At 50.1% G+C, this 24,861-nt stretch overlaps 46 non-coding genes across 46 annotated transcripts; 2 read left to right on the top strand and 44 right to left on the bottom strand.

Moving 5' to 3' along the window:
• Positions 1-365: 365 nt before the first annotated feature.
• On the bottom strand, positions 366-484 carry LOC128370496 (5S ribosomal RNA). Its single transcript, XR_008322594.1, has one exon. It is a non-coding gene; the product is annotated as a 5S ribosomal RNA (ribosomal RNA).
• Positions 485-896: 412 nt separating this feature from the next.
• LOC128370269 (5S ribosomal RNA) lies at positions 897-1,015 on the bottom strand. Its single transcript, XR_008322381.1, has one exon. It is a non-coding gene; the product is annotated as a 5S ribosomal RNA (ribosomal RNA).
• A 412-nt stretch (positions 1,016-1,427) lies between these two features.
• Positions 1,428-1,546, bottom strand: LOC128370270 (5S ribosomal RNA). The gene has a single exon (XR_008322382.1). It is a non-coding gene; the product is annotated as a 5S ribosomal RNA (ribosomal RNA).
• Positions 1,547-1,959: 413 nt separating this feature from the next.
• LOC128370271 (5S ribosomal RNA) lies at positions 1,960-2,078 on the bottom strand. The gene has a single exon (XR_008322383.1). It is a non-coding gene; the product is annotated as a 5S ribosomal RNA (ribosomal RNA).
• A 413-nt stretch (positions 2,079-2,491) lies between these two features.
• Positions 2,492-2,610, bottom strand: LOC128370272 (5S ribosomal RNA). Its single transcript, XR_008322384.1, has one exon. It is a non-coding gene; the product is annotated as a 5S ribosomal RNA (ribosomal RNA).
• A 413-nt stretch (positions 2,611-3,023) lies between these two features.
• Positions 3,024-3,142, bottom strand: LOC128370273 (5S ribosomal RNA). Its single transcript, XR_008322385.1, has one exon. It is a non-coding gene; the product is annotated as a 5S ribosomal RNA (ribosomal RNA).
• A 412-nt stretch (positions 3,143-3,554) lies between these two features.
• LOC128370525 (5S ribosomal RNA) lies at positions 3,555-3,673 on the bottom strand. Its single transcript, XR_008322621.1, has one exon. It is a non-coding gene; the product is annotated as a 5S ribosomal RNA (ribosomal RNA).
• A 412-nt stretch (positions 3,674-4,085) lies between these two features.
• On the bottom strand, positions 4,086-4,204 carry LOC128370274 (5S ribosomal RNA). Its single transcript, XR_008322386.1, has one exon. It is a non-coding gene; the product is annotated as a 5S ribosomal RNA (ribosomal RNA).
• A 414-nt stretch (positions 4,205-4,618) lies between these two features.
• On the bottom strand, positions 4,619-4,737 carry LOC128370275 (5S ribosomal RNA). Its single transcript, XR_008322387.1, has one exon. It is a non-coding gene; the product is annotated as a 5S ribosomal RNA (ribosomal RNA).
• A 413-nt stretch (positions 4,738-5,150) lies between these two features.
• On the bottom strand, positions 5,151-5,269 carry LOC128370526 (5S ribosomal RNA). The gene has a single exon (XR_008322622.1). It is a non-coding gene; the product is annotated as a 5S ribosomal RNA (ribosomal RNA).
• A 412-nt stretch (positions 5,270-5,681) lies between these two features.
• On the bottom strand, positions 5,682-5,800 carry LOC128370276 (5S ribosomal RNA). Its single transcript, XR_008322388.1, has one exon. It is a non-coding gene; the product is annotated as a 5S ribosomal RNA (ribosomal RNA).
• Positions 5,801-6,214: 414 nt separating this feature from the next.
• Positions 6,215-6,333, bottom strand: LOC128370277 (5S ribosomal RNA). The gene has a single exon (XR_008322389.1). It is a non-coding gene; the product is annotated as a 5S ribosomal RNA (ribosomal RNA).
• A 413-nt stretch (positions 6,334-6,746) lies between these two features.
• On the bottom strand, positions 6,747-6,865 carry LOC128370279 (5S ribosomal RNA). Its single transcript, XR_008322391.1, has one exon. It is a non-coding gene; the product is annotated as a 5S ribosomal RNA (ribosomal RNA).
• Positions 6,866-7,277: 412 nt separating this feature from the next.
• On the bottom strand, positions 7,278-7,396 carry LOC128370607 (5S ribosomal RNA). The gene has a single exon (XR_008322697.1). It is a non-coding gene; the product is annotated as a 5S ribosomal RNA (ribosomal RNA).
• A 414-nt stretch (positions 7,397-7,810) lies between these two features.
• On the bottom strand, positions 7,811-7,929 carry LOC128370687 (5S ribosomal RNA). Its single transcript, XR_008322773.1, has one exon. It is a non-coding gene; the product is annotated as a 5S ribosomal RNA (ribosomal RNA).
• A 413-nt stretch (positions 7,930-8,342) lies between these two features.
• Positions 8,343-8,461, bottom strand: LOC128370527 (5S ribosomal RNA). The gene has a single exon (XR_008322623.1). It is a non-coding gene; the product is annotated as a 5S ribosomal RNA (ribosomal RNA).
• Positions 8,462-8,873: 412 nt separating this feature from the next.
• LOC128370280 (5S ribosomal RNA) lies at positions 8,874-8,992 on the bottom strand. The gene has a single exon (XR_008322392.1). It is a non-coding gene; the product is annotated as a 5S ribosomal RNA (ribosomal RNA).
• A 413-nt stretch (positions 8,993-9,405) lies between these two features.
• LOC128370567 (5S ribosomal RNA) lies at positions 9,406-9,524 on the bottom strand. The gene has a single exon (XR_008322660.1). It is a non-coding gene; the product is annotated as a 5S ribosomal RNA (ribosomal RNA).
• A 412-nt stretch (positions 9,525-9,936) lies between these two features.
• On the bottom strand, positions 9,937-10,055 carry LOC128370529 (5S ribosomal RNA). Its single transcript, XR_008322625.1, has one exon. It is a non-coding gene; the product is annotated as a 5S ribosomal RNA (ribosomal RNA).
• A 412-nt stretch (positions 10,056-10,467) lies between these two features.
• On the bottom strand, positions 10,468-10,586 carry LOC128370281 (5S ribosomal RNA). Its single transcript, XR_008322393.1, has one exon. It is a non-coding gene; the product is annotated as a 5S ribosomal RNA (ribosomal RNA).
• Positions 10,587-10,998: 412 nt separating this feature from the next.
• On the bottom strand, positions 10,999-11,117 carry LOC128370282 (5S ribosomal RNA). Its single transcript, XR_008322394.1, has one exon. It is a non-coding gene; the product is annotated as a 5S ribosomal RNA (ribosomal RNA).
• A 412-nt stretch (positions 11,118-11,529) lies between these two features.
• Positions 11,530-11,648, bottom strand: LOC128370629 (5S ribosomal RNA). Its single transcript, XR_008322718.1, has one exon. It is a non-coding gene; the product is annotated as a 5S ribosomal RNA (ribosomal RNA).
• A 412-nt stretch (positions 11,649-12,060) lies between these two features.
• Positions 12,061-12,179, bottom strand: LOC128369919 (5S ribosomal RNA). Its single transcript, XR_008322081.1, has one exon. It is a non-coding gene; the product is annotated as a 5S ribosomal RNA (ribosomal RNA).
• A 413-nt stretch (positions 12,180-12,592) lies between these two features.
• Positions 12,593-12,711, bottom strand: LOC128370530 (5S ribosomal RNA). The gene has a single exon (XR_008322626.1). It is a non-coding gene; the product is annotated as a 5S ribosomal RNA (ribosomal RNA).
• A 531-nt stretch (positions 12,712-13,242) lies between these two features.
• Positions 13,243-13,361, top strand: LOC128370283 (5S ribosomal RNA). Its single transcript, XR_008322395.1, has one exon. It is a non-coding gene; the product is annotated as a 5S ribosomal RNA (ribosomal RNA).
• Positions 13,362-13,773: 412 nt separating this feature from the next.
• Positions 13,774-13,892, top strand: LOC128370497 (5S ribosomal RNA). The gene has a single exon (XR_008322595.1). It is a non-coding gene; the product is annotated as a 5S ribosomal RNA (ribosomal RNA).
• A 672-nt stretch (positions 13,893-14,564) lies between these two features.
• Positions 14,565-14,683, bottom strand: LOC128370531 (5S ribosomal RNA). Its single transcript, XR_008322627.1, has one exon. It is a non-coding gene; the product is annotated as a 5S ribosomal RNA (ribosomal RNA).
• A 412-nt stretch (positions 14,684-15,095) lies between these two features.
• On the bottom strand, positions 15,096-15,214 carry LOC128370286 (5S ribosomal RNA). The gene has a single exon (XR_008322397.1). It is a non-coding gene; the product is annotated as a 5S ribosomal RNA (ribosomal RNA).
• Positions 15,215-15,628: 414 nt separating this feature from the next.
• On the bottom strand, positions 15,629-15,747 carry LOC128370532 (5S ribosomal RNA). The gene has a single exon (XR_008322628.1). It is a non-coding gene; the product is annotated as a 5S ribosomal RNA (ribosomal RNA).
• Positions 15,748-16,159: 412 nt separating this feature from the next.
• LOC128370287 (5S ribosomal RNA) lies at positions 16,160-16,278 on the bottom strand. The gene has a single exon (XR_008322398.1). It is a non-coding gene; the product is annotated as a 5S ribosomal RNA (ribosomal RNA).
• Positions 16,279-16,691: 413 nt separating this feature from the next.
• On the bottom strand, positions 16,692-16,810 carry LOC128369874 (5S ribosomal RNA). Its single transcript, XR_008322039.1, has one exon. It is a non-coding gene; the product is annotated as a 5S ribosomal RNA (ribosomal RNA).
• Positions 16,811-17,223: 413 nt separating this feature from the next.
• Positions 17,224-17,342, bottom strand: LOC128370288 (5S ribosomal RNA). The gene has a single exon (XR_008322399.1). It is a non-coding gene; the product is annotated as a 5S ribosomal RNA (ribosomal RNA).
• A 412-nt stretch (positions 17,343-17,754) lies between these two features.
• LOC128370688 (5S ribosomal RNA) lies at positions 17,755-17,873 on the bottom strand. The gene has a single exon (XR_008322774.1). It is a non-coding gene; the product is annotated as a 5S ribosomal RNA (ribosomal RNA).
• Positions 17,874-18,286: 413 nt separating this feature from the next.
• LOC128370289 (5S ribosomal RNA) lies at positions 18,287-18,405 on the bottom strand. Its single transcript, XR_008322400.1, has one exon. It is a non-coding gene; the product is annotated as a 5S ribosomal RNA (ribosomal RNA).
• A 414-nt stretch (positions 18,406-18,819) lies between these two features.
• Positions 18,820-18,938, bottom strand: LOC128370689 (5S ribosomal RNA). Its single transcript, XR_008322775.1, has one exon. It is a non-coding gene; the product is annotated as a 5S ribosomal RNA (ribosomal RNA).
• A 413-nt stretch (positions 18,939-19,351) lies between these two features.
• Positions 19,352-19,470, bottom strand: LOC128370290 (5S ribosomal RNA). Its single transcript, XR_008322401.1, has one exon. It is a non-coding gene; the product is annotated as a 5S ribosomal RNA (ribosomal RNA).
• A 412-nt stretch (positions 19,471-19,882) lies between these two features.
• Positions 19,883-20,001, bottom strand: LOC128370292 (5S ribosomal RNA). Its single transcript, XR_008322403.1, has one exon. It is a non-coding gene; the product is annotated as a 5S ribosomal RNA (ribosomal RNA).
• A 413-nt stretch (positions 20,002-20,414) lies between these two features.
• Positions 20,415-20,533, bottom strand: LOC128370569 (5S ribosomal RNA). Its single transcript, XR_008322661.1, has one exon. It is a non-coding gene; the product is annotated as a 5S ribosomal RNA (ribosomal RNA).
• Positions 20,534-20,945: 412 nt separating this feature from the next.
• Positions 20,946-21,064, bottom strand: LOC128370293 (5S ribosomal RNA). The gene has a single exon (XR_008322404.1). It is a non-coding gene; the product is annotated as a 5S ribosomal RNA (ribosomal RNA).
• Positions 21,065-21,477: 413 nt separating this feature from the next.
• LOC128370570 (5S ribosomal RNA) lies at positions 21,478-21,596 on the bottom strand. The gene has a single exon (XR_008322662.1). It is a non-coding gene; the product is annotated as a 5S ribosomal RNA (ribosomal RNA).
• Positions 21,597-22,008: 412 nt separating this feature from the next.
• LOC128370533 (5S ribosomal RNA) lies at positions 22,009-22,127 on the bottom strand. Its single transcript, XR_008322629.1, has one exon. It is a non-coding gene; the product is annotated as a 5S ribosomal RNA (ribosomal RNA).
• Positions 22,128-22,539: 412 nt separating this feature from the next.
• LOC128370294 (5S ribosomal RNA) lies at positions 22,540-22,658 on the bottom strand. The gene has a single exon (XR_008322405.1). It is a non-coding gene; the product is annotated as a 5S ribosomal RNA (ribosomal RNA).
• Positions 22,659-23,070: 412 nt separating this feature from the next.
• LOC128370534 (5S ribosomal RNA) lies at positions 23,071-23,189 on the bottom strand. Its single transcript, XR_008322630.1, has one exon. It is a non-coding gene; the product is annotated as a 5S ribosomal RNA (ribosomal RNA).
• A 412-nt stretch (positions 23,190-23,601) lies between these two features.
• LOC128370295 (5S ribosomal RNA) lies at positions 23,602-23,720 on the bottom strand. Its single transcript, XR_008322406.1, has one exon. It is a non-coding gene; the product is annotated as a 5S ribosomal RNA (ribosomal RNA).
• Positions 23,721-24,134: 414 nt separating this feature from the next.
• On the bottom strand, positions 24,135-24,253 carry LOC128370296 (5S ribosomal RNA). Its single transcript, XR_008322407.1, has one exon. It is a non-coding gene; the product is annotated as a 5S ribosomal RNA (ribosomal RNA).
• Positions 24,254-24,666: 413 nt separating this feature from the next.
• LOC128370536 (5S ribosomal RNA) lies at positions 24,667-24,785 on the bottom strand. Its single transcript, XR_008322631.1, has one exon. It is a non-coding gene; the product is annotated as a 5S ribosomal RNA (ribosomal RNA).
• Positions 24,786-24,861: the final 76 nt, after the last annotated feature.

Genomic DNA, 24,861 nt, shown 5'->3' on the forward strand with positions numbered 1-24,861 from the left:
TGACAGTTGCTCACACCAGCTGAGTGGCGGATAATGGTGTCTCAGCCATCAAACACATGCTATCCTTTAACAGTACTTTGATAGGAATAGTTTTTTTTTTCTGCGGAGAAACACACAGCTGGAAGGACTGCAACCTTGTTCCTCAGGCCATTTGTGTACATGCGGGATGATTGCAGGCTTTTTACAGGCTGTAACAGTGAGAACTGGAACCCTAAAAACTACTTGGAAAGTGAGGCGTCTCAGTGCCACCTCTCTGGCGTGCATTCAGACACAGCTGGAATGATTGCAGCTTTTGTTCCTCAAAGCCCTGTGTGCGGTGATGGAGCAACAGCGCCCTCCTTTGGTGACAGCTGAGAGGGAAAAAAAGCTTACAGCACCTGGTATTCCCAGGCGGTCTCCCATCCAAGTACTAACCAGGCCCGACCCTGCTTAGCTTCTGAGATCAGACGAGATCAGGCGTGTTCAGGGTGGTATGGCCGTAAGCGACGAAACAGGCCGCAGAAAGCCCATTTAAACATGCTGTGACACCACTGACAGTTGCTCACACCAGCTGAGTGGCGGATAATGGTGTCTCAGCCATCAAACACATGCTATCCTTTAACAGTACTTTGATAGGAATAGTTTTTTTTTTCTGCGGAGAAACACACAGCTGGAAGGACTGCAACCTTGTTCCTCAGGCCATTTGTGTACATGCGGGATGATTGCAGGCTTTTTACAGGCTGTAACAGTGAGAACTGGAACCCTAAAAACTACTTGGAAAGTGAGGCGTCTCAGTGCCACCTCTCTGGCGTGCATTCAGACACAGCTGGAATGATTGCAGCTTTTGTTCCTCAAAGCCCTGTGTGCGGTGATGGAGCAACAGCGCCCTCCTTTGGTGACAGCTGAGAGGGAAAAAAAGCTTACAGCACCTGGTATTCCCAGGCGGTCTCCCATCCAAGTACTAACCAGGCCCGACCCTGCTTAGCTTCCGAGATCAGACGAGATCGGGCGTGTTCAGGGTGGTATGGCCGTAAGCTACGAAACAGGCCGCAGAAAGCCCATTTAAACATGCTGTGACACCACTGACAGTTGCTCACACCAGCTGAGTGGCGGACAATGGTGTCTCAGCCATCAAACACATGCTATCCTTTAACAGTACTTTGATAGGAATAGTTTTTTTTTTCTGCGGAGAAACACACAGCTGGAAGGACTGCAACCTTGTTCCTCAGGCCATTTGTGTACATGCGGGATGATTGCAGGCTTTTTACAGGCTGTAACAGTGAGAACTGGAACCCTAAAAACTACTTGGAAAGTGAGGCGTCTCAGTGCCACCTCTCTGGCGTGCATTCAGACACAGCTGGAATGATTGCAGCTTTTGTTCCTCAAAGCCCTGTGTGCGGTGATGGAGCAACAGCGCCCTCCTGTGGTGACAGCTGAGAGGGAAAAAAAGCTTACAGCACCTGGTATTCCCAGGCGGTCTCCCATCCAAGTACTAACCAGGCCCGACCCTGCTTAGCTTCCGAGATCAGACGAGATCGGGCGTGTTCAGGGTGGTATGGCCGTAAGCTACGAAACAGGCCGCAGAAAGCCCATTTAAACATGCTGTGACACCACTGACAGTTGCTCACACCAGCTGAGTGGCGGATAATGGTGTCTCAGCCATCAAACACATGCTATCCTTTAACAGTACTTTGATAGGAATAGTTTTTTTTTTTCTGCGGAGAAACACACAGCTGGAAGGACTGCAACCTTGTTCCTCAGGCCATTTGTGTACATGCGGGATGATTGCAGGCTTTTTACAGGCTGTAACAGTGAGAACTGGAACCCTAAAAACTACTTGGAAAGTGAGGCGTCTCAGTGCCACCTCTCTGGCGTGCATTCAGACACAGCTGGAATGATTGCAGCTTTTGTTCCTCAAAGCCCTGTGTGCGGTGATGGAGCAACAGCGCCCTCCTGTGGTGACAGCTGAGAGGGAAAAAAAGCTTACAGCACCTGGTATTCCCAGGCGGTCTCCCATCCAAGTACTAACCAGGCCCGACCCTGCTTAGCTTCCGAGATCAGACGAGATCGGGCGTGTTCAGGGTGGTATGGCCGTAAGCTACGAAACAGGCCGCAGAAAGCCCATTTAAACATGCTGTGACACCACTGACAGTTGCTCACACCAGCTGAGTGGCGGATAATGGTGTCTCAGCCATCAAACACATGCTATCCTTTAACAGTACTTTGATAGGAATAGTTTTTTTTTTTCTGCGGAGAAACACACAGCTGGAAGGACTGCAACCTTGTTCCTCAGGCCATTTGTGTACATGCGGGATGATTGCAGGCTTTTTACAGGCTGTAACAGTGAGAACTGGAACCCTAAAAACTACTTGGAAAGTGAGGCGTCTCAGTGCCACCTCTCTGGCGTGCATTCAGACACAGCTGGAATGATTGCAGCTTTTGTTCCTCAAAGCCCTGTGTGCGGTGATGGAGCAACAGCGCCCTCCTTTGGTGACAGCTGAGAGGGAAAAAAAGCTTACAGCACCTGGTATTCCCAGGCGGTCTCCCATCCAAGTACTAACCAGGCCCGACCCTGCTTAGCTTCCGAGATCAGACGAGATCGGGCGTGTTCAGGGTGGTATGGCCGTAAGCTACGAAACAGGCCGCAGAAAGCCCATTTAAACATGCTGTGACACCACTGACAGTTGCTCACACCAGCTGAGTGGCGGATAATGGTGTCTCAGCCATCAAACACATGCTATCCTTTAACAGTACTTTGATAGGAATAGTTTTTTTTTTTCTGCGGAGAAACACACAGCTGGAAGGACTGCAACCTTGTTCCTCAGGCCATTTGTGTACATGCGGGATGATTGCAGGCTTTTTACAGGCTGTAACAGTGAGAACTGGAACCCTAAAAACTACTTGGAAAGTGAGGCGTCTCAGTGCCACCTCTCTGGCGTGCATTCAGACACAGCTGGAATGATTGCAGCTTTTGTTCCTCAAAGCCCTGTGTGCGGTGATGGAGCAACAGCGCCCTCCTTTGGTGACAGCTGAGAGGGAAAAAAAGCTTACAGCACCTGGTATTCCCAGGCGGTCTCCCATCCAAGTACTAACCAGGCCCGACCCTGCTTAGCTTCCGAGATCAGACGAGATCGGGCGTGTTCAGGGTGGTATGGCCGTAAGCTACGAAACAGGCCGCAGAAAGCCCATTTAAACATGCTGTGACACCACTGACAGTTGCTCACACCAGCTGAGTGGCGGATAATGGTGTCTCAGCCATCAAACACATGCTATCCTTTAACAGTACTTTGATAGGAATAGTTTTTTTTTTCTGCAGAGAAACACACAGCTGGAAGGACTGCAACCTTGTTCCTCAGGCCATTTGTGTACATGCGGGATGATTGCAGGCTTTTTACAGGCTGTAACAGTGAGAACTGGAACCCTAAAAACTACTTGGAAAGTGAGGCGTCTCAGTGCCACCTCTCTGGCGTGCATTCAGACACAGCTGGAATGATTGCAGCTTTTGTTCCTCAAAGCCCTGTGTGCGGTGATGGAGCAACAGCGCCCTCCTTTGGTGACAGCTGAGAGGGAAAAAAAGCTTACAGCACCTGGTATTCCCAGGCGGTCTCCCATCCAAGTACTAACCAGGCCCGACCCTGCTTAGCTTCCGAGATCAGACGAGATCAGGCGTGTTCAGGGTGGTATGGCCGTAAGCTACGAAACAGGCCGCAGAAAGCCCATTTAAACATGCTGTGACACCACTGACAGTTGCTCACACCAGCTGAGTGGCGGATAATGGTGTCTCAGCCATCAAACACATGCTATCCTTTAACAGTACTTTGATAGGAATAGTTTTTTTTTTCTGCGGAGAAACACACAGCTGGAAGGACTGCAACCTTGTTCCTCAGGCCATTTGTGTACATGCGGGATGATTGCAGGCTTTTTACAGGCTGTAACAGTGAGAACTGGAACCCTAAAAACTACTTGGAAAGTGAGGCGTCTCAGTGCCACCTCTCTGGCGTGCATTCAGACACAGCTGGAATGATTGCAGCTTTTGTTCCTCAAAGCCCTGTGTGCGGTGATGGAGCAACAGCGCCCTCCTTTGGTGACAGCTGAGAGGGAAAAAAAGCTTACAGCACCTGGTATTCCCAGGCGGTCTCCCATCCAAGTACTAACCAGGCCCGACCCTGCTTAGCTTCCGAGATCAGACGAGATCGGGCGTGTTCAGGGTGGTATGGCCGTAAGCTACGAAACAGGCCGCAGAAAGCCCATTTAAACATGCTGTGACACCACTGACAGTTGCTCACACCAGCTGAGTGGCGGATAATGGTGTCTCAGCCATCAAACACATGCTATCCTTTAACAGTACTTTGATAGGAATAGTTTTTTTTTTTTCTGCGGAGAAACACACAGCTGGAAGGACTGCAACCTTGTTCCTCAGGCCATTTGTGTACATGCGGGATGATTGCAGGCTTTTTACAGGCTGTAACAGTGAGAACTGGAACCCTAAAAACTACTTGGAAAGTGAGGCGTCTCAGTGCCACCTCTCTGGCGTGCATTCAGACACAGCTGGAATGATTGCAGCTTTTGTTCCTCAAAGCCCTGTGTGCGGTGATGGAGCAACAGCGCCCTCCTTTGGTGACAGCTGAGAGGGAAAAAAAGCTTACAGCACCTGGTATTCCCAGGCGGTCTCCCATCCAAGTACTAACCAGGCCCGACCCTGCTTAGCTTCCGAGATCAGACGAGATCGGGCGTGTTCAGGGTGGTATGGCCGTAAGCTACGAAACAGGCCGCAGAAAGCCCATTTAAACATGCTGTGACACCACTGACAGTTGCTCACACCAGCTGAGTGGCGGATAATGGTGTCTCAGCCATCAAACACATGCTATCCTTTAACAGTACTTTGATAGGAATAGTTTTTTTTTTTCTGCAGAGAAACACACAGCTGGAAGGACTGCAACCTTGTTCCTCAGGCCATTTGTGTACATGCGGGATGATTGCAGGCTTTTTACAGGCTGTAACAGTGAGAACTGGAACCCTAAAAACTACTTGGAAAGTGAGGCGTCTCAGTGCCACCTCTCTGGCGTGCATTCAGACACAGCTGGAATGATTGCAGCTTTTGTTCCTCAAAGCCCTGTGTGCGGTGATGGAGCAACAGCGCCCTCCTTTGGTGACAGCTGAGAGGGAAAAAAAGCTTACAGCACCTGGTATTCCCAGGCGGTCTCCCATCCAAGTACTAACCAGGCCCGACCCTGCTTAGCTTCCGAGATCAGACGAGATCAGGCGTGTTCAGGGTGGTATGGCCGTAAGCTACGAAACAGGCCGCAGAAAGCCCATTTAAACATGCTGTGACACCACTGACAGTTGCTCACACCAGCTGAGTGGCGGATAATGGTGTCTCAGCCATCAAACACATGCTATCCTTTAACAGTACTTTGATAGGAATAGTTTTTTTTTTCTGCGGAGAAACACACAGCTGGAAGGACTGCAACCTTGTTCCTCAGGCCATTTGTGTACATGCGGGATGATTGCAGGCTTTTTACAGGCTGTAACAGTGAGAACTGGAACCCTAAAAACTACTTGGAAAGTGAGGCGTCTCAGTGCCACCTCTCTGGCGTGCATTCAGACACAGCTGGAATGATTGCAGCTTTTGTTCCTCAAAGCCCTGTGTGCGGTGATGGAGCAACAGCGCCCTCCTTTGGTGACAGCTGAGAGGGAAAAAAAGCTTACAGCACCTGGTATTCCCAGGCGGTCTCCCATCCAAGTACTAACCAGGCCCGACCCTGCTTAGCTTCCGAGATCAGACGAGATCGGGCGTGTTCAGGGTGGTATGGCCGTAAGCTACGAAACAGGCCGCAGAAAGCCCATTTAAACATGCTGTGACACCACTGACAGTTGCTCACACCAGCTGAGTGGCGGATAATGGTGTCTCAGCCATCAAACACATGCTATCCTTTAACAGTACTTTGATAGGAATAGTTTTTTTTTTTTCTGCGGAGAAACACACAGCTGGAAGGACTGCAACCTTGTTCCTCAGGCCATTTGTGTACATGCGGGATGATTGCAGGCTTTTTACAGGCTGTAACAGTGAGAACTGGAACCCTAAAAACTACTTGGAAAGTGAGGCGTCTCAGTGCCACCTCTCTGGCGTGCATTCAGACACAGCTGGAATGATTTCAGCTTTTGTTCCTCAAAGCCCTGTGTGCGGTGATGGAGCAACAGCGCCCTCCTTTGGTGACAGCTGAGAGGGAAAAAAAGCTTACAGCACCTGGTATTCCCAGGCGGTCTCCCATCCAAGTACTAACCAGGCCCGACCCTGCTTAGCTTCCGAGATCAGACGAGATCGGGCGTGTTCAGGGTGGTATGGCCGTAAGCTACGAAACAGGCCGCAGAAAGCCCATTTAAACATGCTGTGACACCACTGACAGTTGCTCACACCAGCTGAGTGGCGGATAATGGTGTCTCAGCCATCAAACACATGCTATCCTTTAACAGTACTTTGATAGGAATAGTTTTTTTTTTTCTGCGGAGAAACACACAGCTGGAAGGACTGCAACCTTGTTCCTCAGGCCATTTGTGTACATGCGGGATGATTGCAGGCTTTTTACAGGCTGTAACAGTGAGAACTGGAACCCTAAAAACTACTTGGAAAGTGAGGCGTCTCAGTGCCACCTCTCTGGCGTGCATTCAGACACAGCTGGAATGATTGCAGCTTTTGTTCCTCAAAGCCCTGTGTGCGGTGATGGAGCAACAGCGCCCTCCTTTGGTGACAGCTGAGAGGGAAAAAAAGCTTACAGCACCTGGTATTCCCAGGCGGTCTCCCATCCAAGTACTAACCAGGCCCGACCCTGCTTAGCTTCCGAGATCAGACGAGATCGGGCGTGTTCAGGGTGGTATGGCCGTAAGCAAGAAACAGGCCGCAGAAAGCCCATTTAAACATGCTGTGACACCACTGACAGTTGCTCACACCAGCTGAGTGGCGGATAATGGTGTCTCAGCCATCAAACACATGCTATCCTTTAACAGTACTTTGATAGAAATAGTTTTTTTTTTTCTGCGGAGAAACACACAGCTGGAAGGACTGCAACCTTGTTCCTCAGGCCATTTGTGTACATGCGGGATGATTGCAGGCTTTTTACAGGCTGTAACAGTGAGAACTGGAACCCTAAAAACTACTTGGAAAGTGAGGCGTCTCAGTGCCACCTCTCTGGCGTGCATTCAGACACAGCTGGAATGATTGCAGCTTTTGTTCCTCAAAGCCCTGTGTGCGGTGATGGAGCAACAGCGCCCTCCTTTGGTGACAGCTGAGAGGGAAAAAAAGCTTACAGCACCTGGTATTCCCAGGCGGTCTCCCATCCAAGTACTAACCAGGCCCGACCCTGCTTAGCTTCCGAGATCAGACAAGATCGGGCGTGTTCAGGGTGGTATGGCCGTAAGCTACGAAACAGGCCGCAGAAAGCCCATTTAAACATGCTGTGACACCACTGACAGTTGCTCACACCAGCTGAGTGGCGGATAATGGTGTCTCAGCCATCAAACACATGCTATCCTTTAACAGTACTTTGATAGGAATAGTTTTTTTTTTTTCTGCGGAGAAACACACAGCTGGAAGGACTGCAACCTTGTTCCTCAGGCCATTTGTGTACATGCGGGATGATTGCAGGCTTTTTACAGGCTGTAACAGTGAGAACTGGAACCCTAAAAACTACTTGGAAAGTGAGGCGTCTCAGTGCCACCTCTCTGGCGTGCATTCAGACACAGCTGGAATGATTGCAGCTTTTGTTCCTCAAAGCCCTGTGTGCGGTGATGGAGCAACAGCGCCCTCCTTTGGTGACAGCTGAGAGGGAAAAAAAGCTTACAGCACCTGGTAATCCCAGGCGGTCTCCCATCCAAGTACTAACCAGGCCCGACCCTGCTTAGCTTCCGAGATCAGACGAGATCGGGCGTGTTCAGGGTGGTATGGCCGTAAGCTACGAAACAGGCCGCAGAAAGCCCATTTAAACATGCTGTGACACCACTGACAGTTGCTCACACCAGCTGAGTGGCGGATAATGGTGTCTCAGCCATCAAACACATGCTATCCTTTAACAGTACTTTGATAGGAATAGTTTTTTTTTTTCTGCGGAGAAACACACAGCTGGAAGGACTGCAACCTTGTTCCTCAGGCCATTTGTGTACATGCGGGATGATTGCAGGCTTTTTACAGGCTGTAACAGTGAGAACTGGAACCCTAAAAACTACTTGGAAAGTGAGGCGTCTCAGTGCCACCTCTCTGGCGTGCATTCAGACACAGCTGGAATGATTGCAGCTTTTGTTCCTCAAAGCCCTGTGTGCGGTGATGGAGCAACAGCGCCCTCCTTTGGTGACAGCTGAGAGGGAAAAAAAGCTTACAGCACCTGGTATTCCCAGGCGGTCTCCCATCCAAGTACTAACCAGGCCCGACCCTGCTTAGCTTCCGAGATCAGACGAGATCAGGCGTGTTCAGGGTGGTATGGCCGTAAGCGACGAAACAGGCCGCAGAAAGCCCATTTAAACATGCTGTGACACCACTGACAGTTGCTCACACCAGCTGAGTGGCGGATAATGGTGTCTCAGCCATCAAACACATGCTATCCTTTAACAGTACTTTGATAGGAATAGTTTTTTTTTTCTGCGGAGAAACACACAGCTGGAAGGACTGCAACCTTGTTCCTCAGGCCATTTGTGTACATGCGGGATGATTGCAGGCTTTTTACAGGCTGTAACAGTGAGAACTGGAACCCTAAAAACTACTTGGAAAGTGAGGCGTCTCAGTGCCACCTCTCTGGCGTGCATTCAGACACAGCTGGAATGATTGCAGCTTTTGTTCCTCAAAGCCCTGTGTGCGGTGATGGAGCAACAGCGCCCTCCTTTGGTGACAGCTGAGAGGGAAAAAAAGCTTACAGCACCTGGTATTCCCAGGCGGTCTCCCATCCAAGTACTAACCAGGCCCGACCCTGCTTAGCTTCCGAGATCAGACGAGATCGGGCGTGTTCAGGGTGGTATGGCCGTAAGCTACGAAACAGGCCGCAGAAAGCCCATTTAAACATGCTGTGACACCACTGACAGTTGCTCACACCAGCTGAGTGGCGGATAATGGTGTCTCAGCCATCAAACACATGCTATCCTTTAACAGTACTTTGATAGGAATAGTTTTTTTTTTTCTGCAGAGAAACACACAGCTGGAAGGACTGCAACCTTGTTCCTCAGGCCATTTGTGTACATGCGGGATGATTGCAGGCTTTTTACAGGCTGTAACAGTGAGAACTGGAACCCTAAAAACTACTTGGAAAGTGAGGCGTCTCAGTGCCACCTCTCTGGCGTGCATTCAGACACAGCTGGAATGATTGCAGCTTTTGTTCCTCAAAGCCCTGTGTGCGGTGATGGAGCAACAGCGCCCTCCTTTGGTGACAGCTGAGAGGGAAAAAAAGCTTACAGCACCTGGTATTCCCAGGCGGTCTCCCATCCAAGTACTAACCAGGCCCGACCCTGCTTAGCTTCCAAGATCAGACGAGATCGGGCGTGTTCAGGGTGGTATGGCCGTAAGCTACGAAACAGGCCGCAGAAAGCCCATTTAAACATGCTGTGACACCACTGACAGTTGCTCACACCAGCTGAGTGGCGGATAATGGTGTCTCAGCCATCAAACACATGCTATCCTTTAACAGTACTTTGATAGGAATAGTTTTTTTTTTCTGCGGAGAAACACACAGCTGGAAGGACAGTAACCTTGTTCCTCAGGCCATTTGTGTACATGCGGGATGATTGCAGGCTTTTTACAGGCTGTAACAGTGAGAACTGGAACCCTAAAAACTACTTGGAAAGTGAGGCGTCTCAGTGCCACCTCTCTGGCGTGCATTCAGACACAGCTGGAATGATTGCAGCTTTTGTTCCTCAAAGCCCTGTGTGCGGTGATGGAGCAACAGCGCCCTCCTTTGGTGACAGCTGAGAGGGAAAAAAAGCTTACAGCACCTGGTATTCCCAGGCGGTCTCCCATCCAAGTACTAACCAGGCCCGACCCTGCTTAGCTTCCGAGATCAGACGAGATCAGGCGTGTTCAGGGTGGTATGGCCGTAAGCGACGAAACAGGCCGCAGAAAGCCCATTTAAACATGCTGTGACACCACTGACAGTTGCTCACACCAGCTGAGTGGCGGATAATGGTGTCTCAGCCATCAAACACATGCTATCCTTTAACAGTACTTTGATAGGAATAGTTTTTTTTTTCTGCGGAGAAACACACAGCTGGAAGGACTGCAACCTTGTTCCTCAGGCCATTTGTGTACATGCGGGATGATTGCAGGCTTTTTACAGGCTGTAACAGTGAGAACTGGAACCCTAAAAACTACTTGGAAAGTGAGGCGTCTCAGTGCCACCTCTCTGGCGTGCATTCAGACACAGCTGGAATGATTGCAGCTTTTGTTCCTCAAAGCCCTGTGTGCGGTGATGGAGCAACAGCGCCCTCCTTTGGTGACAGCTGAGAGGGAAAAAAAGCTTACAGCACCTGGTATTCCCAGGCGGTCTCCCATCCAAGTACTAACCAGGCCCGACCCTGCTTAGCTTCCGAGATCAGACGAGATCGGGCGTGTTCAGGGTGGTATGGCCGTAAGCTACGAAACAGGCCGCAGAAAGCCCATTTAAACATGCTGTGACACCACTGACAGTTGCTCACACCAGCTGAGTGGCGGACAATGGTGTCTCAGCCATCAAACACATGCTATCCTTTAACAGTACTTTGATAGGAATAGTTTTTTTTTTCTGCGGAGAAACACACAGCTGGAAGGACTGCAACCTTGTTCCTCAGGCCATTTGTGTACATGCGGGATGATTGCAGGCTTTTTACAGGCTGTAACAGTGAGAACTGGAACCCTAAAAACTACTTGGAAAGTGAGGCGTCTCAGTGCCACCTCTCTGGCGTGCATTCAGACACAGCTGGAATGATTGCAGCTTTTGTTCCTCAAAGCCCTGTGTGCGGTGATGGAGCAACAGCGCCCTCCTGTGGTGACAGCTGAGAGGGAAAAAAAGCTTACAGCACCTGGTATTCCCAGGCGGTCTCCCATCCAAGTACTAACCAGGCCCGACCCTGCTTAGCTTCCGAGATCAGACGAGATCGGGCGTGTTCAGGGTGGTATGGCCGTAAGCTACGAAACAGGCCGCAGAAAGCCCATTTAAACATGCTGTGACACCACTGACAGTTGCTCACACCAGCTGAGTGGCGGATAATGGTGTCTCAGCCATCAAACACATGCTATCCTTTAACAGTACTTTGATAGGAATAGTTGTTTTTTTCTGCGGAGAAACACACAGCTGGAAGGACTGCAACCTTGTTCCTCAGGCCATTTGTGTACATGCGGGATGATTGCAGGCTTTTTACAGGCTGTAACAGTGAGAACTGGAACCCTAAAAACTACTTGGAAAGTGAGGCGTCTCAGTGCCACCTCTCTGGCGTGCATTCAGACACAGCTGGAATGATTGCAGCTTTTGTTCCTCAAAGCCCTGTGTGCGGTGATGGAGCAACAGCGCCCTCCTTTGGTGACAGCTGAGAGGGAAAAAAAGCTTACAGCACCTGGTATTCCCAGGCGGTCTCCCATCCAAGTACTAACCAGGCCCGACCCTGCTTAGCTTCCGAGATCAGACGAGATCTGGCGTGTTCAGGGTGGTATGGCCGTAAGCGACGAAACAGGCCGCAGAAAGCCCATTTAAACATGCTGTGACACCACTGACAGTTGCTCACACCAGCTGAGTGGCGGATAATGGTGTCTCAGCCATCAAACACATGCTATCCTTTAACAGTACTTTGATAGGAATAGTTTTTTTTTTCTGCGGAGAAACACACAGCTGGAAGGACTGCAACCTTGTTCCTCAGGCCATTTGTGTACATGCGGGATGATTGCAGGCTTTTTACAGGCTGTAACAGTGAGAACTGGAACCCTAAAAACTACTTGGAAAGTGAGGCGTCTCAGTGCCACCTCTCTGGCGTGCATTCAGACACAGCTGGAATGATTGCAGCTTTTGTTCCTCAAAGCCCTGTGTGCGGTGATGGAGCAACAGCGCCCTCCTTTGGTGACAGCTGAAAGGGAAAAAAAGCTTACAGCACCTGGTATTCCCAGGCGGTCTCCCATCCAAGTACTAACCAGGCCGGACACTGCTTAGCTTCCGAGATCAGACGAGATCGGGCGTGTTCAGGGTGGTATGGCCGTAAGCTACGAAACAGGCCGCAGAAAGCCCATTTAAACATGCTGTGACACCACTGACAGTTGCTCACACCAGCTGAGTGGCGGATAATGGTGTCTCAGCCATCAAACACATGCTATCCTTTAACAGTACTTTGATAGGAATAGTTTTTTTTTTTCTGCGGAGAAACACATAGCTGGAAGGACTGCAACCTTGTTCCTCAGGCCATTTGTGTACATGCGTGATGATTGCAGGCTTTTTACAGGCTGTAACAGTGAGAACTGGAACCCTAAAAACTACTTGGAAAGTGAGGCGTCTCAGTGCCACCTCTCTGGCGTGCATTCAGACACAGCTGGAATGATTGCAGCTTTTGTTCCTCAAAGCCCTGTGTGCGGTGATGGAGCAACAGCGCCCTCCTTTGGTGACAGCTGAGAGGGAAAAAAAGCTTACAGCACCTGGTATTCCCAGGCGGTCTCCCATCCAAGTACTAACCAGGCCCGACCCTGCTTAGCTTCCGAGATCAGACGAGATCAGGCGTGTTCAGGGTGGTATGGCCGTAAGCTACGAAACAGGCCGCAGAAAGCCCATTTAAACATGCTGTGACACCACTGACAGTTGCTCACACCAGCTGAGTGGCGGATAATGGTGTCTCAGCCATCAAACACATGCTATCCTTTAACAGTACTTTGATAGGAATAGTTTTTTTTTTCTGCGGAGAAACACACAGCTGGAAGGACTGCAACCTTGTTCCTCAGGCCATTTGTGTACATGCGGGATGATTGCAGGCTTTTTACAGGCTGTAACAGTGAGAACTGGAACCCTAAAAACTACTTGGAAACGCCCGATCTCGTCTGATCTCGGAAGCTAAGCAGGGTCGGGCCTGGTTTGTACACAAATGGCCTGAGGAACAAGGTTGCAGTCCTTCCAGCTGTGTGTTTCTCTGCAGAAAAAAAAAACTATTCCTATCAAAGTACTGTTAAAGGATAGCATGTGTTTGATGGCTGAGACACCATTATCCGCCACTCAGCTGGTGTGAGCAACTGTCAGTGGTGTCACAGCATGTTTAAATGGGCTTTCTGCGGCCTGTTTCGTAGCTTACGGCCATACCACCCTGAACACGCCCGATCTCGTCTGATCTCGGAAGCTAAGCAGGGTCGGGCCTGGTTAGTACTTGGATGGGAGACCGCCTGGGAATACCAGGTGCTGTAAGCTTTTTTTCCCTCTCAGCTGTCACCAAAGGAGGGCGCTGTTGCTCCATCACCGCACACAGGGCTTTGAGGAACAAAAGCTGCAATCATTCCAGCTGTGTCTGAATGCACGCCAGAGAGGTGGCACTGAGACGCCTCACTTTCCAAGTAGTTTTTAGGGTTCCAGTTCTCACTGTTACAGCCTGTAAAAAGCCTGCAATCATCCCGCATGTACACAAATGGCCTGAGGAACAAGGTTGCAGTCCTTCCAGCTGTGTGTTTCTCCGCAGAAAAAAAAAACTATTCCTATCAAAGTACTGTTAAAGGATAGCATGTGTTTGATGGCTGAGACACCATTATCCGCCACTCAGCTGGTGTGAGCAACTGTCAGTGGTGTCACAGCATGTTTAAATGGGCTTTCTGCGGCCTGTTTCGTCGCTTACGGCCATACCACCCTGAACACGCCTGATCTCGTCTGATCTCAGAAGCTAAGCAGGGTCGGGCCTGGTTAGTACTTGGATGGGAGACCGCCTGGGAATACCAGGTGCTGTAAGCTTTTTTTCCCTCTCAGCTGTCACCAAAGGAGGGCGCTGTTGCTCCATCACCGCACACAGGGCTTTGAGGAACAAAAGCTGCAATCATTCCAGCTGTGTCTGAATGCACGCCAGAGAGGTGGCACTGAGACGCCTCACTTTCCAAGTAGTTTTTAGGGTTCCAGTTCTCACTGTTACAGCCTGTAAAAAGCCTGCAATCATCCCGCATGTACACAAATGGCCTGAGGAACAAGGTTGCAGTCCTTCCAGCTGTGTGTTTCTCCGCAGAAAAAAAAAAACTATTCCTATCAAAGTACTGTTAAAGGATAGCATGTGTTTGTGTACATGCGGGATAATGGTGTCTCAGCCATCAAACACATGCTATCCTTTATCCTTTTAACAGTACTTTGATAGGAATAGTTTTTTTTTTCTGCAGAGAAACACACAGCTGGAAGGACTGCAACCTTGTTCCTCAGGCCATTTGTGTACATGCGGGATGATTGCAGGCTTTTTACAGGCTGTAACAGTGAGAACTGGAACCCTAAAAACTACTTGGAAAGTGAGGCGTCTCAGTGCCACCTCTCTGGCGTGCATTCAGACACAGCTGGAATGATTGCAGCTTTTGTTCCTCAAAGCCCTGTGTGCGGTGATGGAGCAACAGCGCCCTCCTTTGGTGACAGCTGAGAGGGAAAAAAAGCTTACAGCACCTGGTATTCCCAGGCGGTCTCCCATCCAAGTACTAACCAGGCCCGACCCTGCTTAGCTTCCGAGATCAGACGAGATCAGGCGTGTTCAGGGTGGTATGGCCGTAAGCTACGAAACAGGCCGCAGAAAGCCCATTTAAACATGCTGTGACACCACTGACAGTTGCTCACACCAGCTGAGTGGCGGATAATGGTGTCTCAGCCATCAAACACATGCTATCCTTTAACAGTACTTTGATAGGAATAGTTTTTTTTTTCTGCGGAGAAACACACAGCTGGAAGGACTGCAACCTTGTTCCTCAGGCCATTTGTGTACATGCGGGATGATTGCAGGCTTTTTACAGGCTGTAACAGTGAGAACTGGAACCCTAAAAACTACTTGGAAAGTGAGGCGTCTCAGTGCCACCTCTCTGGCGTGCATTCAGACACAGCTGGAATGATTGCAGCTTTTGTTCCTCAAAGCCCTGTGTGCGGTGATGGAGCAACAGCGCCCTCCTTTGGTGACAGCTGAGAGGGAAAAAAAGCTTACAGCACCTGGTATTCCCAGGCGGTCTCCCATCCAAGTACTAACCAGGCCCGACCCTGCTTAGCTTCCGAGATCAGACGAGATCGGGCGTGTTCAGGGTGGTATGGCCGTAAGCTACGAAACAGGCCGCAGAAAGCCCATTTAAACATGCTGTGACACCACTGACAGTTGCTCACACCAGCTGAGTGGCGGATAATGGTGTCTCAGCCATCAAACACATGCTATCCTTTAACAGTACTTTGATAGGAATAGTTTTTTTTTTTTCTGCGGAGAAACACACAGCTGGAAGGACTGCAACCTTGTTCCTCAGGCCATTTGTGTACATGCGGGATGATTGCAGGCTTTTTACAGGCTGTAACAGTGAGAACTGGAACCCTAAAAACTACTTGGAAAGTGAGGCGTCTCAGTGCCACCTCTCTGGCGTGCATTCAGACACAGCTGGAATGATTGCAGCTTTTGTTCCTCAAAGCCCTGTGTGCGGTGATGGAGCAACAGCGCCCTCCTTTGGTGACAGCTGAGAGGGAAAAAAAGCTTACAGCACCTGGTATTCCCAGGCGGTCTCCCATCCAAGTACTAACCAGGCCCGACCCTGCTTAGCTTCCGAGATCAGACGAGATCAGGCGTGTTCAGGGTGGTATGGCCGTAAGCTACGAAACAGGCCGCAGAAAGCCCATTTAAACATGCTGTGACACCACTGACAGTTGCTCACACCAGCTGAGTGGCGGATAATGGTGTCTCAGCCATCAAACACATGCTATCCTTTAACAGTACTTTGATAGGAATAGTTTTTTTTTTCTGCGGAGAAACACACAGCTGGAAGGACTGCAACCTTGTTCCTCAGGCCATTTGTGTACATGCGGGATGATTGCAGGCTTTTTACAGGCTGTAACAGTGAGAACTGGAACCCTAAAAACTACTTGGAAAGTGAGGCGTCTCAGTGCCACCTCTCTGGCGTGCATTCAGACACAGCTGGAATGATTGCAGCTTTTGTTCCTCAAAGCCCTGTGTGCGGTGATGGAGCAACAGCGCCCTCCTTTGGTGACAGCTGAGAGGGAAAAAAAGCTTACAGCACCTGGTATTCCCAGGCGGTCTCCCATCCAAGTACTAACCAGGCCCGACCCTGCTTAGCTTCCGAGATCAGACGAGATCGGGCGTGTTCAGGGTGGTATGGCCGTAAGCTACGAAACAGGCCGCAGAAAGCCCATTTAAACATGCTGTGACACCACTGACAGTTGCTCACACCAGCTGAGTGGCGGATAATGGTGTCTCAGCCATCAAACACATGCTATCCTTTAACAGTACTTTGATAGGAATAGTTTTTTTTTTTCTGCGGAGAAACACACAGCTGGAAGGACTGCAACCTTGTTCCTCAGGCCATTTGTGTACATGCGGGATGATTGCAGGCTTTTTACAGGCTGTAACAGTGAGAACTGGAACCCTAAAAACTACTTGGAAAGTGAGGCGTCTCAGTGCCACCTCTCTGGCGTGCATTCAGACACAGCTGGAATGATTTCAGCTTTTGTTCCTCAAAGCCCTGTGTGCGGTGATGGAGCAACAGCGCCCTCCTTTGGTGACAGCTGAGAGGGAAAAAAAGCTTACAGCACCTGGTATTCCCAGGCTGTCTCCCATCCAAGTACTAACCAGGCCCGACCCTGCTTAGCTTCCGAGATCAGACGAGATCGGGCGTGTTCAGGGTGGTATGGCCGTAAGCTACGAAACAGGCCGCAGAAAGCCCATTTAAACATGCTGTGACACCACTGACAGTTGCTCACACCAGCTGAGTGGCGGATAATGGTGTCTCAGCCATCAAACACATGCTATCCTTTAACAGTACTTTGATAGGAATAGTTTTTTTTTTTCTGCGGAGAAACACACAGCTGGAAGGACTGCAACCTTGTTCCTCAGGCCATTTGTGTACATGCGGGATGATTGCAGGCTTTTTACAGGCTGTAACAGTGAGAACTGGAACCCTAAAAACTACTTGGAAAGTGAGGCGTCTCAGTGCCACCTCTCTGGCGTGCATTCAGACACAGCTGGAATGATTGCAGCTTTTGTTCCTCAAAGCCCTGTGTGCGGTGATGGAGCAACAGCGCCCTCCTTTGGTGACAGCTGAGAGGGAAAAAAAGCTTACAGCACCTGGTATTCCCAGGCGGTCTCCCATCCAAGTACTAACCAGGCCCGACCCTGCTTAGCTTCCGAGATCAGACGAGATCGGGCGTGTTCAGGGTGGTATGGCCGTAAGCAAGAAACAGGCCGCAGAAAGCCCATTTAAACATGCTGTGACACCACTGACAGTTGCTCACACCAGCTGAGTGGCGGATAATGGTGTCTCAGCCATCAAACACATGCTATCCTTTAACAGTACTTTGATAGAAATAGTTTTTTTTTTTCTGCGGAGAAACACACAGCTGGAAGGACTGCAACCTTGTTCCTCAGGCCATTTGTGTACATGCGGGATGATTGCAGGCTTTTTACAGGCTGTAACAGTGAGAACTGGAACCCTAAAAACTACTTGGAAAGTGAGGCGTCTCAGTGCCACCTCTCTGGCGTGCATTCAGACACAGCTGGAATGATTGCAGCTTTTGTTCCTCAAAGCCCTGTGTGCGGTGATGGAGCAACAGCGCCCTCCTTTGGTGACAGCTGAGAGGGAAAAAAAGCTTACAGCACCTGGTAATCCCAGGCGGTCTCCCATCCAAGTACTAACCAGGCCCGACCCTGCTTAGCTTCCGAGATCAGACGAGATCGGGCGTGTTCAGGGTGGTATGGCCGTAAGCTACGAAACAGGCCGCAGAAAGCCCATTTAAACATGCTGTGACACCACTGACAGTTGCTCACACCAGCTGAGTGGCGGATAATGGTGTCTCAGCCATCAAACACATGCTATCCTTTAACAGTACTTTGATAGGAATAGTTTTTTTTTTTCTGCGGAGAAACACACAGCTGGAAGGACTGCAACCTTGTTCCTCAGGCCATTTGTGTACATGCGGGATGATTGCAGGCTTTTTACAGGCTGTAACAGTGAGAACTGGAACCCTAAAAACTACTTGGAAAGTGAGGCGTCTCAGTGCCACCTCTCTGGCGTGCATTCAGACACAGCTGGAATGATTGCAGCTTTTGTTCCTCAAAGCCCTGTGTGCGGTGATGGAGCAACAGCGCCCTCCTTTGGTGACAGCTGAGAGGGAAAAAAAGCTTACAGCACCTGGTATTCCCAGGCGGTCTCCCATCCAAGTACTAACCAGGCCCGACCCTGCTTAGCTTCCGAGATCAGACGAGATCGGGCGTGTTCAGGGTGGTATGGCCGTAAGCTACGAAACAGGCCGCAGAAAGCCCATTTAAACATGCTGTGACACCACTGACAGTTGCTCACACCAGCTGAGTGGCGGATAATGGTGTCTCAGCCATCAAACACATGCTATCCTTTAACAGTACTTTGATAGGAATAGTTTTTTTTTTTTCTGCGGAGAAACACACAGCTGGAAGGACTGCAACCTTGTTCCTCAGGCCATTTGTGTACATGCGGGATGATTGCAGGCTTTTTACAGGCTGTAACAGTGAGAACTGGAACCCTAAAAACTACTTGGAAAGTGAGGCGTCTCAGTGCCACCTCTCTGGCGTGCATTCAGACACAGCTGGAATGATTGCAGCTTTTGTTCCTCAAAGCCCTGTGTGCGGTGATGGAGCAACAGCGCCCTCCTTTGGTGACAGCTGAGAGGGAAAAAAAGCTTACAGCACCTGGTAATCCCAGGCGGTCTCCCATCCAAGTACTAACCAGGCCCGACCCTGCTTAGCTTCCGAGATCAGACGAGATCGGGCGTGTTCAGGGTGGTATGGCCGTAAGCTACGAAACAGGCCGCAGAAAGCCCATTTAAACATGCTGTGACACCACTGACAGTTGCTCACACCAGCTGAGTGGCGGATAATGGTGTCTCAGCCATCAAACACATGCTATCCTTTAACAGTACTTTGATAGGAATAGTTTTTTTTTTTCTGCGGAGAAACACACAGCTGGAAGGACTGCAACCTTGTTCCTCAGGCCATTTGTGTACATGCGGGATGATTGCAGGCTTTTTACAGGCTGTAACAGTGAGAACTGGAACCCTAAAAACTACTTGGAAAGTGAGGCGTCTCAGTGCCACCTCTCTGGCGTGCATTCAGACACAGCTGGAATGATTGCAGCTTTTGTTCCTCAAAGCCCTGTGTGCGGTGATGGAGCAACAGCGCCCTCCTGTGGTGACAGCTGAGAGGGAAAAAAAGCTTACAGCACCTGGTATTCCCAGGCGGTCTCCCATCCAAGTACTAACCAGGCCCGACCCTGCTTAGCTTCCGAGATCAGACGAGATCGGGCGTGTTCAGGGTGGTATGGCCGTAAGCTACGAAACAGGCCGCAGAAAGCCCATTTAAACATGCTGTGACACCACTGACAGTTGCTCACACCAGCTGAGTGGCGGATAATGGTGTCTCAGCCATCAAACACATGCTATCCTTTAACAGTACTTTGATAGGAATAGTTGTTTTTTTCTGCGGAGAAACACACAGCTGGAAGGACTGCAACCTTGTTCCTCAGGCCATTTGTGTACATGCGGGATGATTGCAGGCTTTTTACAGGCTGTAACAGTGAGAACTGGAACCCTAAAAACTACTTGGAAAGTGAGGCGTCTCAGTGCCACCTCTCTGGCGTGCATTCAGACACAGCTGGAATGATTGCAGCTTTTGTTCCTCAAAGCCCTGTGTGCGGTGATGGAGCAACAGCGCCCTCCTTTGGTGACAGCTGAGAGGGAAAAAAAGCTTACAGCACCTGGTATTCCCAGGCGGTCTCCCATCCAAGTACTAACCAGGCCCGACCCTGCTTAGCTTCCGAGATCAGACGAGATCGGGCGTGTTCAGGGTGGTATGGCCGTAAGCTACGAAACAGGCCGCAGAAAGCCCATTTAAACATGCTGTGACACCACTGACAGTTGCTCACACCAGCTGAGTGGCGGATAATGGTGTCTCAGCCATCAAACACATGCTATCCTTTAACAGTACTTTGATAGGAATAGTTTTTTTTTTTCTGCGGAGAAACACACAGCTGGAAGGACTGCAACCTTGTTCCTCAGGCCATTTGTGTACATGCGGGATGATTGCAGGCTTTTTACAGGCTGTAACAGTGAGAACTGGAACCCTAAAAACTACTTGGAAAGTGAGGCGTCTCAGTGCCACCTCTCTGGCGTGCATTCAGACACAGCTGGAATGATTGCAGCTTTTATTCCTCAAAGCCCTGTGTGCGGTGATGGAGCAACAGCGCCCTCCTTTGGTGACAGCTGAGAGGGAAAAAAAGCTTACAGCACCTGGTATTCCCAGGCGGTCTCCCATCCAAGTACTAACCAGGCCCGACCCTGCTTAGCTTCCAAGATCAGACGAGATCGGGCGTGTTCAGGGTGGTATGGCCGTAAGCTACGAAACAGGCCGCAGAAAGCCCATTTAAACATGCTGTGACACCACTGACAGTTGCTCACACCAGCTGAGTGGCGGATAATGGTGTCTCAGCCATCAAACACATGCTATCCTTTAACAGTACTTTGATAGGAATAGTTTTTTTTTTCTGCGGAGAAACACACAGCTGGAAGGACTGCAACCTTGTTCCTCAGGCCATTTGTGTACATGCGGGATGATTGCAGGCTTTTTACAGGCTGTAACAGTGAGAACTGGAACCCTAAAAACTACTTGGAAAGTGAGGCGTCTCAGTGCCACCTCTCTGGCGTGCATTCAGACACAGCTGGAATGATTGCAGCTTTTGTTCCTCAAAGCCCTGTGTGCGGTGATGGAGCAACAGCGCCCTCCTTTGGTGACAGCTGAGAGGGAAAAAAAGCTTACAGCACCTGGTATTCCCAGGCGGTCTCCCATCCAAGTACTAACCAGGCCCGACCCTGCTTAGCTTCCGAGATCAGACGAGATCGGGCGTGTTCAGGGTGGTATGGCCGTAAGCTACGAAACAGGCCGCAGAAAGCCCATTTAAACATGCTGTGACACCACTGACAGTTGCTCACACCAGCTGAGTGGCGGATAATGGTGTCTCAGCCATCAAACACATGCTATCCTTTAACAGTACTTTGATAGGAATAGTTTTTTTTTTTCTGCGGAGAAACACACAGCTGGAAGGACTGCAACCTTGTTCCTCAGGCCATTTGTGTACATGCGGGATGATTGCAGGCTTTTTACAGGCTGTAACAGTGAGAACTGGAACCCTAAAAACTACTTGGAAAGTGAGGCGTCTCAGTGCCACCTCTCTGGCGTGCATTCAGACACAGCTGGAATGATTGCAGCTTTTATTCCTCAAAGCCCTGTGTGCGGTGATGGAGCAACAGCGCCCTCCTTTGGTGACAGCTGAGAGGGAAAAAAAGCTTACAGCACCTGGTATTCCCAGGCGGTCTCCCATCCAAGTACTAACCAGGCCCGACCCTGCTTAGCTTCCAAGATCAGACGAGATCGGGCGTGTTCAGGGTGGTATGGCCGTAAGCTACGAAACAGGCCGCAGAAAGCCCATTTAAACATGCTGTGACACCACTGACAGTTGCTCACACCAGCTGAGTGGCGGATAATGGTGTCTCAGCCATCAAACACATGCTATCCTTTAACAGTACTTTGATAGGAATAGTTTTTTTTTTCTGCGGAGAAACACACAGCTGGAAGGACTGCAACCTTGTTCCTCAGGCCATTTGTGTACATGCGGGATGATTGCAGGCTTTTTACAGGCTGTAACAGTGAGAACTGGAACCCTAAAAACTACTTGGAAAGTGAGGCGTCTCAGTGCCACCTCTCTGGCGTGCATTCAGACACAGCTGGAATGATTGCAGCTTTTGTTCCTCAAAGCCCTGTGTGCGGTGATGGAGCAACAGCGCCCTCCTTTGGTGACAGCTGAGAGGGAAAAAAAGCTTACAGCACCTGGTATTCCCAGGCGGTCTCCCATCCAAGTACTAACCAGGCCCGACCCTGCTTAGCTTCCGAGATCAGACGAGATCAGGCGTGTTCAGGGTGGTATGGCCGTAAGCGACGAAACAGGCCGCAGAAAGCCCATTTAAACATGCTGTGACACCACTGACAGTTGCTCACACCAGCTGAGTGGCGGATAATGGTGTCTCAGCCATCAAACACATGCTATCCTTTAACAGTACTTTGATAGGAATAGTTTTTTTTTTCTGCGGAGAAACACACAGCTGGAAGGACTGCAACCTTGTTCCTCAGGCCATTTGTGTACATGCGGGATGATTGCAGGCTTTTTACAGGCTGTAACAGTGAGAACTGGAACCCTAAAAACTACTTGGAAAGTGAGGCGTCTCAGTGCCACCTCTCTGGCGTGCATTCAGACACAGCTGGAATGATTGCAGCTTTTGTTCCTCAAAGCCCTGTGTGCGGTGATGGAGCAACAGCGCCCTCCTTTGGTGACAGCTGAGAGGGAAAAAAAGCTTACAGCACCTGGTATTCCCAGGCGGTCTCCCATCCAAGTACTAACCAGGCCCGACCCTGCTTAGCTTCCGAGATCAGACGAGATCGGGCGTGTTCAGGGTGGTATGGCCGTAAGCTACGAAACAGGCCGCAGAAAGCCCATTTAAACATGCTGTGACACCACTGACAGTTGCTCACACCAGCTGAGTGGCGGACAATGGTGTCTCAGCCATCAAACACATGCTATCCTTTAACAGTACTTTGATAGGAATAGTTTTTTTTTTCTGCGGAGAAACACACAGCTGGAAGGACTGCAACCTTGTTCCTCAGGCCATTTGTGTACATGCGGGATGATTGCAGGCTTTTTACAGGCTGTAACAGTGAGAACTGGAACCCTAAAAACTACTTGGAAAGTGAGGCGTCTCAGTGCCACCTCTCTGGCGTGCATTCAGACACAGCTGGAATGATTGCAGCTTTTGTTCCTCAAAGCCCTGTGTGCGGTGATGGAGCAACAGCGCCCTCCTTTGGTGACAGCTGAGAGGGAAAAAAAGCTTACAGCACCTGGTATTCCCAGGCGGTCTCCCATCCAAGTACTAACCAGGCCCGACCCTGCTTAGCTTCCGAGATCAGACGAGATCAGGCGTGTTCAGGGTGGTATGGCCGTAAGCTACGAAACAGGCCGCAGAAAGCCCATTTAAACATGCTGTGACACCACTGACAGTTGCTCACACCAGCTGAGTGGCGGATAATGGTGTCTCAGCCATCAAACACATGCTATCCTTTAACAGTACTTTGATAGGAATAGTTGTTTTTTTCTGCGGAGAAACACACAGCTGGAAGGACTGCAACCTTGTTCCTCAGGCCATTTGTGTACATGCGGGATGATTGCAGGCTTTTTACAGGCTGTAACAGTGAGAACTGGAACCCTAAAAACTACTTGGAAAGTGAGGCGTCTCAGTGCCACCTCTCTGGCGTGCATTCAGACACAGCTGGAATGATTGCAGCTTTTGTTCCTCAAAGCCCTGTGTGCGGTGATGGAGCAACAGCGCCCTCCTTTGGTGACAGCTGAGAGGGAAAAAAAGCTTACAGCACCTGGTATTCCCAGGCGGTCTCCCATCCAAGTACTAACCAGGCCCGACCCTGCTTAGCTTCCGAGATCAGACGAGATCGGGCGTGTTCAGGGTGGTATGGCCGTAAGCTACGAAACAGGCCGCAGAAAGCCCATTTAAACATGCTGTGACACCACTGACAGTTGCTCACACCAGCTGAGTGGCGGATAATGGTGTCTCAGCCATCAAACACATGCTATCCTTTAACAGTACTTTGATAGGAATAGTTTTTTTTTTTTCTGCGGAGAAACACACAGCTGGAAGGACTGCAACCTTGTTCCTCAGGCCATTTGTGTACATGCGGGATGATTGCAGGCTTTTTACAGGCTGTAACAGTGAGAACTGGAACCCTAAAAACTACTTGGAAAGTGAGGCGTCTCAGTGCCACCTCTCTGGCGTGCATTCAGACACAGCTGGAATGATTGCAGCTTTTGTTCCTCAAAGCCCTGTGTGCGGTGATGGAGCAACAGCGCCCTCCTTTGGTGACAGCTGAGAGGGAAAAAAAGCTTACAGCACCTGGTATTCCCAGGCGGTCTCCCATCCAAGTACTAACCAGGCCCGACCCTGCTTAGCTTCCGAGATCAGACGAGATCGGGCGTGTTCAGGGTGGTATGGCCGTAAGCTACGAAACAGGCCGCAGAAAGCCCATTTAAACATGCTGTGACACCACTGACAGTTGCTCACACCAGCTGAGTGGCGGATAATGGTGTCTCAGCCATCAAACACATGCTATCCTTTAACAGTACTTTGATAGGAATAGTTTTTTTTTTTCTGCAGAGAAACACACAGCTGGAAGGACTGCAACCTTGTTCCTCAGGCCATTTGTGTACATGCGGGATGATTGCAGGCTTTTTACAGGCTGTAACAGTGAGAACTGGAACCCTAAAAACTACTTGGAAAGTGAGGCGTCTCAGTGCCACCTCTCTGGCGTGCATTCAGACACAGCTGGAATGATTGCAGCTTTTGTTCCTCAAAGCCCTGTGTGCGGTGATGGAGCAACAGCGCCCTCCTTTGGTGACAGCTGAGAGGGAAAAAAAGCTTACAGCACCTGGTATTCCCAGGCGGTCTCCCATCCAAGTACTAACCAGGCCCGACCCTGCTTAGCTTCCGAGATCAGACGAGATCAGGCGTGTTCAGGGTGGTATGGCCGTAAGCTACGAAACAGGCCGCAGAAAGCCCATTTAAACATGCTGTGACACCACTGACAGTTGCTCACACCAGCTGAGTGGCG

The sequence above is a fragment of the Scomber japonicus genome, chromosome 12 (assembly GCF_027409825.1).
Source record: "Scomber japonicus isolate fScoJap1 chromosome 12, fScoJap1.pri, whole genome shotgun sequence".
NCBI lineage: Eukaryota > Metazoa > Chordata > Actinopteri > Scombriformes > Scombridae > Scomber > Scomber japonicus.